Source organism: Mustela lutreola, chromosome 5 (genome assembly GCF_030435805.1).
Source record: "Mustela lutreola isolate mMusLut2 chromosome 5, mMusLut2.pri, whole genome shotgun sequence".
NCBI classification, from domain to species: domain Eukaryota; kingdom Metazoa; phylum Chordata; class Mammalia; order Carnivora; family Mustelidae; genus Mustela; species Mustela lutreola.
In genome coordinates, this window is record NC_081294.1 from 39,944,186 (window position 1) to 39,960,089 (window position 15,904).

General features: G+C 40.7%; 1 long non-coding RNA gene across 7 annotated transcripts in view; it reads right to left on the reverse strand.

The window, feature by feature from the left end:
• The window catches only part of LOC131831737 (uncharacterized), a 130,216-nt gene that overhangs the window by 29,048 nt on the left and 85,264 nt on the right, over positions 1 to 15,904 (reverse strand). Inside the window, exon 3 of one of the 7 annotated variants that reach the window (XR_009353780.1) lies at positions 5,100 to 5,266. The exons of the other annotated variants lie outside the window; for them this stretch is intronic. This is a non-coding gene — a long non-coding RNA (uncharacterized LOC131831737). The remainder of the gene's footprint in view (positions 1 to 5,099; positions 5,267 to 15,904) is intronic. 7 annotated transcript variants of the gene reach the window in all.

Consider the following 15,904-nt stretch of genomic DNA (forward strand, 5'->3'; position numbering starts at 1 on the left):
TAGGAGAGTAGAAATATGTGAATCTTGTTGCTCCAGGAAATCCAGTTATCCTTCTAGTTCTAAAATAAAATCTAGCGGATGTTTGTTAGAGACTCCATAATTCGTTCTTCAAAGGAAGGAAGAAAGATTAAATGTTATTTACATACCTACAACTGGGATAGGCAGACATTTGGGCTTTGGGATAAGCAATGGTCTGGGGAATTTTGAAGGAGAGACAATCAAGGAAATTGCAACTCTTTCAGCTCAAACGGAAGCATCAATTAGAGAAGAAACCAGAAATGGAGAGAATGTCTATTGTCTAATTCAAGGCTGATGGACTTCCTAAGTGTTTTAGACTAGAACAAGCCCACATTTGGAAAGTGCTCTGAGCTCTTTAAATAGTAGTTCAGATATATTAGATATAATCAAATATGTAGTCACTTAAGGATGTTAAAACCTTTTTTTCTCTCTCAAAATTCTCTGTGTTAGGTTTTTAAAATACAAGTGATGGCAGGGTCCTTGCAAAAGGATTGCCATTCCTTTCTCTCTGTAATGGTCTGTAAAAGTTCTGCATCTAAATAAAATTATGTGCAAGCTTAACACTTTGCCCAGCTTAGATTCTGGCTATGTTGGAATATTTGAACCCAATACCCCGTAAGAGATGGCTGCAGTTCTCCTGTTCACTTCCTACTGTGGATATTTTCCCCTGTTTTGAAATCAGAAAAAGGAAATCCAATCCTGAGGGTTCCATTCCTGGCATATTTATGCCCCAGGCAGATTGAGGGTGTAAAATAGACTTTTCACAAATGAAGAGACAACACGCTTTTCAGCCCAGGACAGGAAACTTCAGCTGTTGCCAAGACAACTGTAGGATTCTGGCTCCTGGACTGGCTGCCTGAGGAGTATCTCAGAGCCCCAGCCTCCTGGGCTGTCACTCACTGTCAGACCAAATGCAAAAGCCTTGGTAGTGAATTCACAGTGAGAATAGAGAATTACTCTATAGGCTTTCCAGAAACAATGAGACCATCTCGGAGTCTCCCAGGAACAAAGTATATACATTATATTCTTCAAAAGTTAGTAACTGAATGATATGATAGTGGCAGGTACATGCCATTATACATTTGTCAAAATTCATAAATTAATGTATGACAACCCTAATGTAATCTATGGGGCTCGGGTTGTTAGGAGGTGACAGTGAATGCTCGTTAGTCGTAGTGTGTGTACCTCTCTGGTGAGGACACTGATAATGGCTGTATGTTGTGGCGGGAGAGCAAGGGTATACGGGAACTCTTTGTACTTTCTGCTCAATTTTGCTGTGAACCTAAAACTGTTTCAAATAATAACATTATATATGAATAAACAAACAAATACATAAGTGGAATCACTGGGGGTGGGTGGGAGGGACAAATCTGAAAGGCTCAAAGTGGGACTGCAGAATCAGTCTGTGCTTCAGCACAGAAACCCAATGGGTATGAAAGACCCAAAGAACACTCTGCTGCCTATAAGAACATCACGCTGCTCTCTGAGTGGGAAAATAATTTGGTTCACGTGGGCTGGGAAACTAGTCACCCTGGGATTAGACCGTGTTTCTTGTTTATACTCATGGCTGCAATGTAGAAACATGCTGAGATTTGTAAAGGTTCCAAAGGAGAGAATATGGCCTTAAGAAAGGTGATGTTTTATATAATGGCCTAATTAATGCTGATATCTCTCCATCTCGGCCCCCTGCCTTGAGCCAGGAAACCTTACTCCCTTACTCCCCCATGTCTATCCAGGGCCCAGACACTAGGGACTATTGTGTAACCTCTCGAGGTGCATCTGTATTTCTGCTGTTTGCTGTGGGCCCCTTTCTTCTCTTTCCCAGTCCCTCGTAGTAGTTTTTGTTGCAGCTACTACAGTCACCCTTGCAAAGAAAGTGGGGTGTGTAGTGCCAGGGAGTGGAGGAGATGGGTGTCAAAGTAAAGATGATGGGTTTCCCCCACCCCAAGAAAACAATCTTTGGGACTAATCCCAAACCTGGGATCAAGGTTCACACCCATACCTTGCCACCCTGGGGAACTTTTTCCCACCCAAGTGGACCAGTCCAATCCAATGTCTGTGATTTTGACCTTGACAGGCCAAAAATATGACATTGGTATGAAAGTATGTACATGTTGAAAAGAGAAGAGCAATTAAGAGGCTGGGCTCTGGAGTCAGACCAGCAGGGGTTGAAGTTCTGTTCTATCACTTACAGCTAGATGGCCTTGGGCAAATTCCTTAACTTCTTGTCCCTCAGGTCCTTCATCTGTAAAATGAGGGTAATAATAGCACTCACCTCATTGTGACAACTGAATGATGTCACCCATGTAAACCACTCAGGACAGCACCTTGCACGTTGCGGTCCTCCAAGTTGGCTTATTGATTTTCTGGCCTCCTCTTGTTTAGACCCAGGCATGGCTATCTCACCGCTTGATATAATGCACTTGGGAACACGAAACTTAAGCCCCAACACAAGGAACAATGTATTCTGGTACAGTGGTATTAAGTTTCAATTTCATAACACAACTGAAAAAACAAACTTAATAAAATGTTGAGACTTTTCTAGAGGCTTGCAGTGACAAAAGTACAACCAACACAAATTGATTTGAATCCCTTTAAAGGCACCAAGGCCACTTTATGAAATCTGTTCCATGGCATGTTTACTTTAAGAGGCGAAGAAGTTTTAGATGATAAAATCCTTCTTATAATTAAAAACAAAAAGACTGTGGTAGTAAGGAATCCTATTATAGAGGTTACATTAGCTTAGTTCTTGTACTGTGTCTTGTTTTCAATCCATAAGGAGGAGGAGATTGTCCTCTATCAACTTCCTTTATGATCTCCGTGGGCCAAGATGGTGCCTAGACACACTTATGAGTTGGCTCTAAGCCTCATGGACCAGTCACTGGGGAAGTAAAGTTCTCCCTTCCCACTTCCTCCATGTGTCCTCTTTACCAATCAAAGAAAAAAACTGGCCTCCTGGATTATTACCCATTGAGCTGTGTGGAAGCAGAATTGGGGGTACATCTTGGACTTGAGTCACACCTTTACTTGTCCAAGGGGCTGTTGCTTTTATTGTAGTATTGGTGCTTTACAGATAAACACCCTAATGTTGAGTTGTGCTTGTATAAATTCTTTTATTATATTGATCATCCTGTGATAATAATTGAAAATGCTTCTGATGTTCCCAATGCTTCTGATGTTACTAGAGATATATCAAACCCAGTGCATAGGAAGGTAAAGGTGGTCTTCTGCCATGTTTCAAATAAAGACTTAAAAAATACATGTGGGATTATTTCTGTTACAGCAATGACCAAAAGAACTTTCTGTGATGGAAGATATGTCTGTTTTCCATGCTGCCCAACATGGTAGCTACTAGCCACATGTGAATATTGAGCTCCTGAAAAGTGGCTAGTGTGACTGAGGAACTCAATTTTTAATTTTATTTAATTCTAATGAGTTTAACATTTAAAAGTCACAAGTGGCCATGCCTACCAATTGGATGGTACAAGTTTAGAACTTGATTAAAAGTGATTTAACTTCTCAATCTCATTTTACTAATGTGCTAAAGGCTTGAACTGAGCCACTGGTTCTCAACACTGGCTATACAGTGAAATCCCCTGAGCAGCTTTGAAAAATACCAGTGTTTGGTCTCTCTTCCCAGTGCTATTTAGCGTATGGCCTGGGTGTTAAGGTTTCTTTAAGTCATTCAGATAATTTAAAGTATAGTCAAGATTGGGAACCCACACTGAAGTACGTTATCTTTAAGTTCTTTTCCAGTTGTAGATTTAGCTACAAATTATACTGAATTTAGAATTCTTTAGGCATATAGAGCACTTGTTACTTTAGTGTCTCAGTAGAAAGTCAACTATGGGTATAAGCTTTTTGCAAAAGCTGTTCATCCTAAAACTTACCTAAAACTTAATTATTTGAAAACAGTTAAGCCAGGCTGACCTGATACACTTTTCTTTGGAGTTTTCCTAATTGATACAGACCATGGGTTCAGGCTATAGACAGGAGGCTATGTGTATGTACTTGTTTGGGGATCTGACTGAAGCCTTGTGTCAGGGTTTGGCCATCTGCCTGTGAAACAGCAGGGGGTGACCTCACTAAGTTATCCAAGCTGCAAGTTCATGGAGATCTCAGTGGGAGGTCCTTGGGCAAATCACTTGGAGCGCCATACAGCAACTGCTGAGTTTGTATCTTCCCTGAGATTAGAAAAACAAAGTTTTTGGCTAAGCCATTCTCTCCAAAGCTACCACAGACATGGTTCCAGAAAGTGTCAGGACAGTTGTTCCCAGAACTTCTAGGGCCTCAAACAAATGTACAATTCTTCTAGCTAATAAATGCCTCACATGATGAGTGAAATAGGTATGAGTATACAGTTTTTAAAAAACCTCAGTTTTAAAAGACTGTTTGACTCATAACTAGGGTTTTGTTTTTGTTTTTGCTTTTGAGGACCCTGATATTATATTTACATTTAAGAGTAAAGAACTATATATAGTCAAAATGTTAGAGATCACTGAGAAGGGAGAGAGACAGGATGACTTTACTAGATTGCTTTGTTTGCCATCATTTTAAAATAAGAGAATAGACATGGACCAATGGAACAAAACAGAGCCTGACACCAGACTTCACATATCACTACACATTTGGTATGATAGACACAGGGCTACAGATCATTGAAGACAAGACTGTTTAGTAAATCTCACTAGGGAAATGTTATGTATACATAAAAATAAAATAAAACTGGATCCCTACCTTACTCTAATAGGCTAGCCAATTCCAGGAAGAGTAAAGATTTAAATGTGGAAAGTATAACTTAGAAAAATTGTAGGATGCAAATTACTCTCCATTCCTTAAATCACGAAGATAAGACAATGGAAAGACTGAAATTAGCCCTGCACAAAACTTAAAACTTCTACATATTAAGATAACAAAAAACAAAATTAAAAGAAGAAAATGCAGACCAGGAAAATAAACTTGTAATACACAGTTGATAACATTGAAGGTTCTTACAAAGCAAGAAGACCAAAAGAAAATTGGGCAAACAATCCAAACAAGCTATTCACAGACAAAGGCATTATATTTTCCTATAAAATTACCTGTCCACTGGGGCGCCTGGGTGGCTCAGTGGGTTAAGCCGCTGCCTTCGGCTCAGGTCATGATCTCAGGGTCCTGGGATCGAGTCCTGCATCGGGCTCTCTGCTCAGCAGGGAGCCTGCTTCCTTCTCTCTCTCTCTCTGCCTGCCTCTCAGTGTACTTGTGAATTCTGTCAAATAAATAAATAAAATCTTTAAAAAAAAAATTACCTGTCCACTAATTAGGTAAATCCAATTTCTTTCTTTCTTTCTCCTTCTTCTTCTTCTTCTTTTTTTAATTTTAAGCAGTTTCCACACCCAATGTGGGCTTGAACTCATGACCCTGAGTTCAAGAGTCACATGCTCTACCAACTGAGCCAGCTGGGTGCCTCAAGGTAAATCCAATTTTAAAATAATATACCCATCAAACTGTCAAAATGTATAAAGAATGACAATGTCAAGAGTTGGTGAGGAAGTGGAACAACAGGAACCATCAAACACCGCTATGAGAGTCAAATGGGCACAACCATTTTGGAAAGCATCCTGACAATACCTAGGAAAGTTAGAAGGCGTGCATATCCTATAGCTCAGCAATATCACTTGGAGCATGTATTCTAAAGAAATTTTTGCACATGATATTGAAGAAATTAATTAATGAAAGAGATATTAAAGAAATAGACATTTAATATTCTTTATAAAAGCAAATAATTAAACAAAACTGCTATCAATCAGAAAAGTGTTAAGTTGTGGTACAAGTCTACAAATGAGTGAGTTAGCACTGTGAGTGTCAGTATGGAAATGTCTCAAATAAGACTGAGAGAAAACTAGCTGCAGAAGGATATTCCATATGCTATTTAAAAGATTTTATTTATTTATTTGACAAAGAGAGAGATCTCAAGTAGGCAGAGAGGCAGGTAGAGAGAGAGGGAAGCAGGCCCCCTGCTGAGCAGAGAGCCCGATTCGGGGCTCAATCCCAGACCCTGAGATCATGACCTGAGCTGAAGGCAGAGGCTTAACCCACTGAGTCACCCAGGTGCCCCTCCATATGCTATTTATATAAAGCTTAAAACAAAATAATTTATTGTTTTTACATAAAAGTATCTACATATATGTGGTTGTGGTCCTACATATATAAATAGTTATTAAAAACATTCATGGTTTCATTTACTTTATGGAAGAAGGATGAGATTTGGGAGAAAAACACAAAGAGTTTTAAATATATCTAAAATGTTGTATTTATCAAGCAGAATGGTGGATTTGCAGATATTCATTATATATAGTTTGGATCTCCAAATGCCTCAGCAAGAAATAAAAAGCAGTAGGTTGCTGATCATCCAAAGAATATTTATTTATTTATTTCTAAAATATTTATTTATTTATTTCAGAGAAAGAGGTGGGGGTGGTGTGTGTGTGTGTGTGCACGAGGACATGTGCAGCAGGAGAGGCAGAGGGAGCGGAAGAAAGAGAATCTCAAGCAGACTTGCTACTGAGCATGGAGCCCAACATGGGTCTTGATCCTAGACCTGAGATCATGACCCTGAGCCAAAAACAAGAGTCAGATGCTTAGCCTACCAAGCCACCCAGGCGCCCCCAAAGAATATTTAATGATAAGATTTTGGTGATAAGGAACAACGACCACCACCAAGTTACAACTTGAGAACTCTTGGACTCCAATTTAGGAACTCTCAGATAGCCAACAATATAACTAACGGTTATTAAGCTTCGATGGGTGGTGCGTGTGTAGCTGGGTCTAAAACACAGGTGTACAGGCAATAGCACTTAATTTTAATAAAGATCAACATCTTTTCTATTTCTGGCTACCATTTGGGTCTTGTCATTAGTGACAAAGAGGAAGCTGATTTGGGGTGTAATCTATCCTGGAGATCCTTCTCTGGCTTCACTGTCCTGACTGGCTTTTTGTCACTGACTGTTGCAAAATGTGTCCTCCACTTGGGTAGCTCTCTATGTTCTTCCCCAGACATGCTTTGGGTGCAGAAATCCTTCTGGGAAAATGCCTGACCTGGCCTTGACTACATGGGCAGATGTGGAGTGGAAGCATTAATTGAATACCCTGTTATATACTTATATTTTGTCAGTAAGCTTACAGACTAGAAAGTGAAGGGAATTAGAACACTACCACAAAATATGCCACTTTGCCATAAGGATGATTTTGAGCTCTAAGTAACTGAAAAACAGCAGACATAGGAAAAGCTCTCTACCCTCTCACTTCTGTCTGAAAGTAGGGTATAAATTTCCCTTTGTAAAGCTGTCCCCTTCCTTTCTCTTGTACCCAGAAAAGAAGATGATTCTTGTCATTGAAGATAGCACCAACTTGAATCTGCATAAACAAGCCTATTAAAATGATCCTTATCTCTTCTGCTCATTTCTCTCATATATTTACCTTCCCTAAATTTATCGCTCCTAGAAGTCCAAACCCCTTTTTTTTGTCTTGTTGTAGCTCCACGATTTATAGCTCTGTGTTATAATGGTATATAAAATCTCAGGTCTAATTGCTACTTGGGATTTTCACTTCTTTCCTATGTAGGCCCTCCATGCCACATAAAAGTATTGACATAAAATACAATTTATATGCCTTTTTTCTTGTTAATCAGTTTTTCCTTGATTTTCTTAGCAGGGCCTCAGTGATTGAACCTAAAAGCCTAGAGGAAAAAAAAATTTCTTTCTCTACAAAAGGAAAATGGCATGTGGGAGATGGAAGGAAAGGTAACTGCTTAGGTAAACATGGCAAGAGTTGAAGACATATCTGATCACTAATGTTTTTTTAAAGATTTTATTTATTTATTTATTTATTTATTTATTTATTTGAGACAGAGAGAGAGAACAAGCGGTAGGGAGGAGCAGAGGGAGAGATAGAGAGAGAAGCTGGCAGGAAGCTCATCATGGGGCTCGATCTCAGGACCTGGAGATCATGAGCTGAGCTGAAGGCAATGTTTAACAACTGAGCCACCCAGATGCCCCTGGTCAGTTATTTTTAAGAGTTCACTTATTTAAGAAAAAGTACACATATTGCAAGATAGCTAAAAAACATTGTATTTCAACTCCACATCTTGTCTGAAACATTTTTCCTACTAGGCAATAGGTAATAAATGCTAACTATTAACTAAATAATATGTTTAAAAAATTTTTTTTAAAGATTTCATTCTCTTATTTGACAGAGAGAGAGTACAAGCACAAGCACAAGGAGGGGGAGCAGCAGACAGAGGGAGAGGGAGAAGCAGGCTCTGCTGAGCAAGGAACCCAGTGTGGGGTTCAATCCCAGGACCTTGGGATCATGACCTGAGCTGAAGGCAGGCTCTTAACTGACTGAGCCACCCAGGCAGCGCAATAACACATGTGTTCAAAAGTAGATTTCTATAGACTGAATGCTGTTTGCCTGCCCCACGAATTTTATGTACTAAATCCTAACACCCAGTGTGATGGTATTAGGAGATGCGATCTTCAGAAGAGCTCAGCCCTCATGAATGGGATTAGTGTCTTTATGAAAGAAGTTCCAGAGAGCATCGTTGTCCCTTCCATCATATGAGTTTACAGAAAGAAGATGGCCATCTATGAAGCAGGACACTGGCTCATCAGATCCCGAATCTGCCAGCACCTTGATCTTGGACTTCTCAGACTCCAGAACTGTGAGAAAGAAATTTCTGTTGTTGATAAGCCACCTGGTCTATGGTACTTTGTTATAACAGCCCAAACAGATTAAGGCGCAGATGCACCGGAATATCTTCAGATTCTAAGGCTGTTAGAATTGTGAACTCCTCATTCAATTGAAGCAGGGTTAAGAGGTGGGTGTGGTTGTGTGGGCAGACGTCCAGGGAGATGGTGGGGGCCTCAGGTCTAGAAAGTTTTACTGGATCATCATCCTCTGCCTTGCCAGGTCTCAGCTTGGCTGCTCCATGGGAAGTGGCCTTCTGATTCTCTTTCACCTCTTCTCAGGCTTACCCCAAGGGTCAGAATCAGGTTTATCTTAAGGACTTTAGAATATTTTCAGGAGCCTGTTTGTACTCCATATTCTCTCTACCTACTTCCTGATGTCTATAACTCTTTTGCAACTATAGACAAATTTTTAAAAAAATTCAAAATTGGAGACATCTTTAAGTTCTGTTGCTGGGATAACAGTGGCTGGAACTTCGTGCTCAGTCAGTGATCCTCAAAAGATGGTCTTCAGATCTGCAGCACCAGTGAGACCTGTGGCCATGTTAGCAAAGAAAATTACTGACCCCCATCTAGACCTCCTGAATGAGAAACTCTGAAGGCAGGCCCAACATGCTGAAATCTGAGAACCACTGTGCTAAACTGAACAAACAAATGACTAAGAGCGGAGCTTTCCACACCTCCGAGTTACAACTTAATTGGAAGTGAAGTTGAGAGACCAAACAGAAGAGCCTTAGGGCCTTGGAGGAGCAGGTGTAGAAAGCACAGACGCTGCATCAGTTGGTGGTCAATGGGAACCAGACCTGAAGGTTCGTCTTGCTCTTGGCTGCCTGGTAGGCTGGTATAAGAGCCAACACTGACATTTGGCAGCTTGTTAAGTGCTTAATTACCTTGTTGAATGACTGGCTAAGCACTGATGACCTACTATGTGTGGGGCGTGAGGGACAATAATGGATAGGCTTTGATCCCTGCCCACACATAGCATGAAGTCTAGTGGGAAAAGCAATTAAGTAACCTAACAGTTGCCCTCATTGTGACACCTGTGACAATGTGGAAGCTGATGAAGGATGCCTATGCATGACTTGGGAGGTCGGGAAAGGTCTTGAAACTTAGAGCATGAATAGGAGTATGTCAGGTGGAGGGAGTGGGCATTGGGATAGAGCATTCACCGAGTTTTCTTTCGTAATAAGGGAGTTCTGTCTCCAGATGATTTATCAATCTCTACCATCCCACACAGTATATAAAAATGCCCAAGATGTTGCCTAACTTGTTGAGAAGTGAAATATAATGTACATAATAAATAAGACAGCTTCTGATTTATTTGGGCCCTTGAGGCCCTCATTTTGGCCTGATAATGCTTCACTAGGTTACTCACACTACAGATTTAGAGTAGACCTTATATAGGAAATTATACCCATCAAAATTGGAAAATGTGATAAAAAGTATTACAGGATCTTTTTGCATGGGCCTTACAAATTGTTGTTTGACCAGTGTTTCAGGAAATAAATGGTAGTATCCTTAATTTATCAAAGGAGATTTTTTGTTGAGTGCCTCTTTTTGACATTTTCACTGAGCATCTACTAGATGACGATAGTGGGAGATGAAACAAGTTGGTAGTTAAAAATAAATAGTATTATCAGTAAGGAATTAGGCCTAGTATTCCTTCTAGTTCACTCCACATAGCTTCTTTCAGGGTAAGTTACCCTGAAGAGAGGTTTCCTTCAGTGTACATCCTCCAAGGCCATAATCTCAGCCATCGGAACACTTCACTCTAGATCTGTGGTTTCAAATCTATCAGACCTAACAACCATTTCTATTGTAAATACTTTGGTTATTCCTAAATAAACATTTATAACATATAAATATATAATGACTTTCTTTATATCTGTCTTTTATATTTTCATTAGTATATTATATTATGTTGATTTTTATAATCACATGTAGGGAGATTATCTTGATAAATGTCAGTATGTGCAGTAAGGCTCAATTGCACTAGAAGACATAATGAAATCATCCGTAAGAATATTTCTGTAGAATCATCTTGTATGCTACAAGTACAAATGCAGATTGGTAGTTATGTTACTTTTTCATATTATGACCAACTTAGTAAAATCCAAACAAAACAATATGTAATAGTTCCTTAACTTATGTGGTAGTTGCATTCTCGGAAATTTTATGAATATTAAAACCACACACAAATTTTCTATCCCTTCCTTCCTCCTTCCTTCCTTTTCTCCTATTTGTTTCTCTCTTTCTTTTTCTTTCTTTCTTTCTTTCTTCTTATAAAAGAAAACACAAGTCCTTTGCCTGGATCATTTTTAAATAGTTTTTTTTTTTTTTACCAACATGAATGTTCTTGGCACATTAAAGTTCTTGGGGTTTATTCTCTGTTGTGTGACACCATCCCTTTCACTACAGGCAAGTTAGTATCTCTGGACCATGACCCATAACAGACGACTCCCCTCATGTTCCAAAATGCCTTCCAAGAGACAATATAAACTTTGTTCCCCACGCACCTTGAGAACCATTATTCTAGAATCTATGGCCTTGTTGAATTTTGTCTACTCCTTTCTCAAACCAGGTTTTACAACTAGCTGCCAAAATAGAAAACACTTGAAATGCAACATAAATGTCTTCGCCAACTTTACCTCTATCTTTCTTCTGGGGATAATTTGCCTTTTGTTGGAATTAATGACTCATCTAAGGGACAAAACTGGAGTTCTGAGGTGTAGCAACAGTTTTGGTGACAGGAATTTTGCCAGCAGATCCTTCCAAGTTGCCTCTTGCCATTTGGTATACCTACAGAGCAGGACATATGAGGGCCAGAAGGAGGTGTTTTGCACCCTTAAACCAAAGTAGTGGGGTGAGCCTGACCATCTGGACAGCAGCAAGATTCCAAAAGGTTACTGGCTTTTAGGAGGATGCCCCAAGCCCCAAGCAACGTCACCTGGGCCAGCTCTGGAAAAGCAAACCTGTAAACTGTGCCTAAACAGGTGTGTACTCAGGGTCCCAGCAGGAAGTGGTACACTCATGTTAGGATAATTTCAAGGAGGTGGTGCTAAGGGATTGTTTACAAATATGTGGACAGGGTGAAGCCAACCAAATGGATAGTGCAGGACTCTGAGAGCTATTCCTGCCCCTAGGTCTGGAAGGGACAAGCAAGGGGAGAACTCCTGTAAGCTGTAAAAAAAATGTCCTTAGGGCAGCTGCTTGGCAGGACCAGGGCTTTTTGTGAAAGAATGTAGTCAGCCTAGGTGACCCTACAGGAAGGGAGCTGGGAAAATTGCCTTCCTCCTCTGCTTGCTTCTGGGGAGGATGAACCCCAATGGAAAGCCTGAGGGCCAGGGAGCCTGTTGTAGCTCATGGAGATCTACTTCCTGGACAGTGAGAGGGTAAAGAGTGGGCCTGGAGGACAAGCAGCCGGAAAGTTGGTGAGCTGGACGTTATCTAACTTCATTGATGGAATTTTTAGAATGCTAGTACATCGTAAATTTATAATCTTACTCTTTCTCCTTAAGTGTAAACATATTAGCCTGCCTCTAAAACGCATACACGTGCACATGAGACCAAGCTGAATGTATGGTACGTAGAGTATAATTAATGTTGACAAGTGAAAATGGAGAAAATCATGCTTGTGACCACAGGTCAAGAAGATGGGGGTGAAGTTAGTGGGAAGAAATTGCAGAAACTTACTATTTAGTTTCAGGCTACACCTTGGGTCTTACCAATATTCAGTCCTTATTAAGTGATGGTAATCTCATGTAAAGAAAAGACCACAGGGTTTGGACTCAAATCTGGGTTTGAATGTTGGCTTTGGTTAACTAGGATGATGTAAACCTGGCCAAACAACTTCACTTCTGAGCCTTAGTCTCTTTGTGTAACGGAGGGAAGGGACTAATGAAATCTAGCTTACAGTGTTAAGAAGACTAATAAAACTGTGAATGAAAAATGAGACACAAAGAGACCCCTGGCTGGCTCAATTGGAAGAGCATGTGATTCTTGATTTTGGATTTGTGAGTATGAGCCATGTTGGGGATAGAGTTTACTAAAAAAAAAAATTTTTTTAACATTAAAAAAAAATTTTTAGGGGTGTCTGGGTCAGTGGGTTAAGGCCTCTGCGTTTTTTTTTTTTTTTTTTAATGAGATACGTATGAAGTGCCTATGCATCACAGGTACTGGGCCAGTGTTAGGTCAGTGGTTCTCAAAGTGTGTTCTCAGGTCAGCAGCTTTCTGTACTATCTAGGAACTTACCAAGAGAAAAGCAAATTCTCCAGGGGTGGGACCTAGCAATCTGCTTGCTCAAGTTTGAAAACAGTTGTGTTAGACCTTCTCGTGCAGACGAAGAAGAGGCAGCACAGATTTTGGTAGATGTGTTGCATAAGGGACACCTGGAACTGCTCTCTGAGCTCCCCAGAGAAATCCATGATGGGTTCGCCCGTTTCTTATCCTCTCGTCTGTGTGGAAGAACTACAGTTAGAGGAAGCTTGCTGTCCCACTCTTCTCTTTCATTGATAGCACTTCGCCCTGTACTTTTGTTTTGCTGTTTATGTGGTAGGCCGATCTGGGAAGGCAAGCTATTGTCCTATTCATTTTTTTTTTTTTTAAAAACTTTATTTATTTGACAGACAGAGATCACAAGCAGGCAGAGAGGCAGAGGCGGGGGGGGGGGGAAGCAGGCTCCCCATCGAGCAGAGAGCCCGATGTGGGGCTTGATCCCAGGACCCTGAGATCACGACCTGAGCCGAAGGCAGAGGTTTAACCCACTGAGCCACCCAGGCACCCCTATTGTCCTATTCTTTCCATGACTGGGTGGGTTGGTCTAATTCTGAAGTCAAATATTAAATCTTCCTATGGCCATATAGTTAAGCCACCTCCTCTATTTAGCTTCTATCAATAATAAAGTTAGTATTTTGATCCTGCTTAATTCTTCATAGTTTCTACTTTTCAATTGGTTCTGGGAAGGGTATATAAAGGTATGTTTTTTCAAATTATATCCTGTAATAGTTAGCCTCTAAAATCCCCCCAGTGATCCAAAACTTCAAGTATTCACACCCTCCCACACAGTTTCAGAACTGGTGTGTCCAATACCATACATCGGATATGATGGTATGTCGTTTCCAAGATTAGGTTATAGAGACTCCGTGACTTCCATCTCTCTCTCTCTCTCCTCTCTCTCTCATAGATCATTTACTCTGGGTGTTACCAGCTGTCATGTAATTAGCAGTTTGATTGAGAGACCTACATGACAAACACCCATATGAGGGAGACTGTTAAGTGGGACCATCTGCCCCAGTCAAGCCTCCAGGAGATGGCCATCCTGCCCGACAGTTTGACCACAACCTTATGAGAGACTCTGAGCCAGAATAACTCAACTAAGCTGCTTCTGGATTCCCGCTCCTCAGAAATTATGAGATGGTGCATATTTGTTGCTTTAAGCTGCTAAATTTGGGGCTTAATTTGTTACACAGCAATATATAGCTAGGATAGATTGTAGTACCTGGAAGTGGGGGGCTACCAAACAAATGCCTAAAATTAAAAAGTGGCTTTGGAACTGGAAAGTGGCAGGGGAGGGCAGCTGGTAGGATTTTAGAGTGCCTGAGTGAAAGCCTAAATATTCTTCAACAGACTGTTGGTTGAATTTTGAACTTTGAGTAGGTTGCTGGTTGGGGTTTAAAAGAAAGTGAAGAACTTCTTAGTGAAAAAGGAAGACAGAGGTGCCTGGGTAGCATAGTTGATTGAGCATCCAACCCTTGGTTTCAGCTCAGATCCTGAGCTCAGGGTCCTGGGATGGAGTCCTGCTCCAGGCTCTGAGCTTAGTTTTAGGATTCTCTCTCCCTCTCGCTCTGCCCTTCCCTGTGCTTGAACTTACTCTATCAAATAAATAAATAAATCTTAAAAAAAAAAAAAAAAAAAGAAAAAAGAAAAGAAAAAGAAAAAGCTAAAGGAGGTCTGAGAATCCTTCTTACTCAGGGGCAGAGAGTTTAGCAACATTGTTATCTTCAGTAATGTGGAAGATAGAAAATGTACCTAAAGAAGAGGATGATCTAGCCAAGGAGATTTCCGGCCAGAGTGCTGAAGGTGCCACCGGTTTCTTCCAGCTCTTTGTAACAACATGCATGAAGAGAGCAATACACTTCAGGAAGAAATGTTAGCAAAAGGAACCAGGACTTATTAGTTGTAAGAATGTCAGTCTCTACCTATGACAAACAGTGCTAAAATGAAGAAAATGTCTTTAGAGCAAAGGTTGAGCATGGTCTAAAGATGAAGCTGAGGGTGTGACTATAAAATCCTTTGTTAGGATCCCAGGAAGATCAAAAGTGGTGCCCTGGAGTACCAGTTCAGTCACATGAAGTTCCTCTAATGTTGTTAAGGGTGTAGCTCGTGGATCCTCTCAAGCAAACAACTAGGCTTCTGGGAAGCAGAATAGCACTGCTCCTCAGCAGAATCCATAAGTGGAAAAGAGGTTATCTCAAGGAGATTTGTGGGTGTGACTTTTGTCTAATAGAATGGATCTGATAAAATTTGTGAGAGATTCACAAAATTTCTAAAAGGAATAATACCAGCAGAAACATTGCCAATTAGAACTCAAACGGACAGAAAAAGTATAAAATGAAAAGAGGCCTCTGTACCCACCTCCCCCACACAACCCTCACCACACACATTTTACTGTAGGTTTGGAAAATTATTCACCCATTTACAGGTACTAATTTTCGGGGTCGGGGGGGAGAAAGGAGGTGTAGACAGGAACCCTGGAGAATAACTCCTGGGTAGGCACAGCACTGAGTTTCTAAGGAACTTCCAACATCTCCCTGGCTGGATTTCAGAGCAGCTATGACTCCTGTGTGCCTCCCACTTCCTCCCTTTGGAATAGTATAAAATGCCTGTGTTGTTTACCCTACATCTGTCCTACCTTTGTATGTTGGCTGCGTGGAGGCCAGCGAACTTTTTTCTTTCATTTACTGGTTTTTAGATTAAGCGGGACCATACTAAAGGAACTCTACCAGAGGAGCCTTCCTCTAGACCTGACTTAGATGACAAGATTCTGGATTTTGAGCTGATGCTGTAATGGAATGAGGACTTTAGAAGTTTTGGGATCGGGTGAGTATACTTTATAAGTGGTGGCGGGGGAGAGAAATCACTGGGGCCTGGAGGGCAGATGG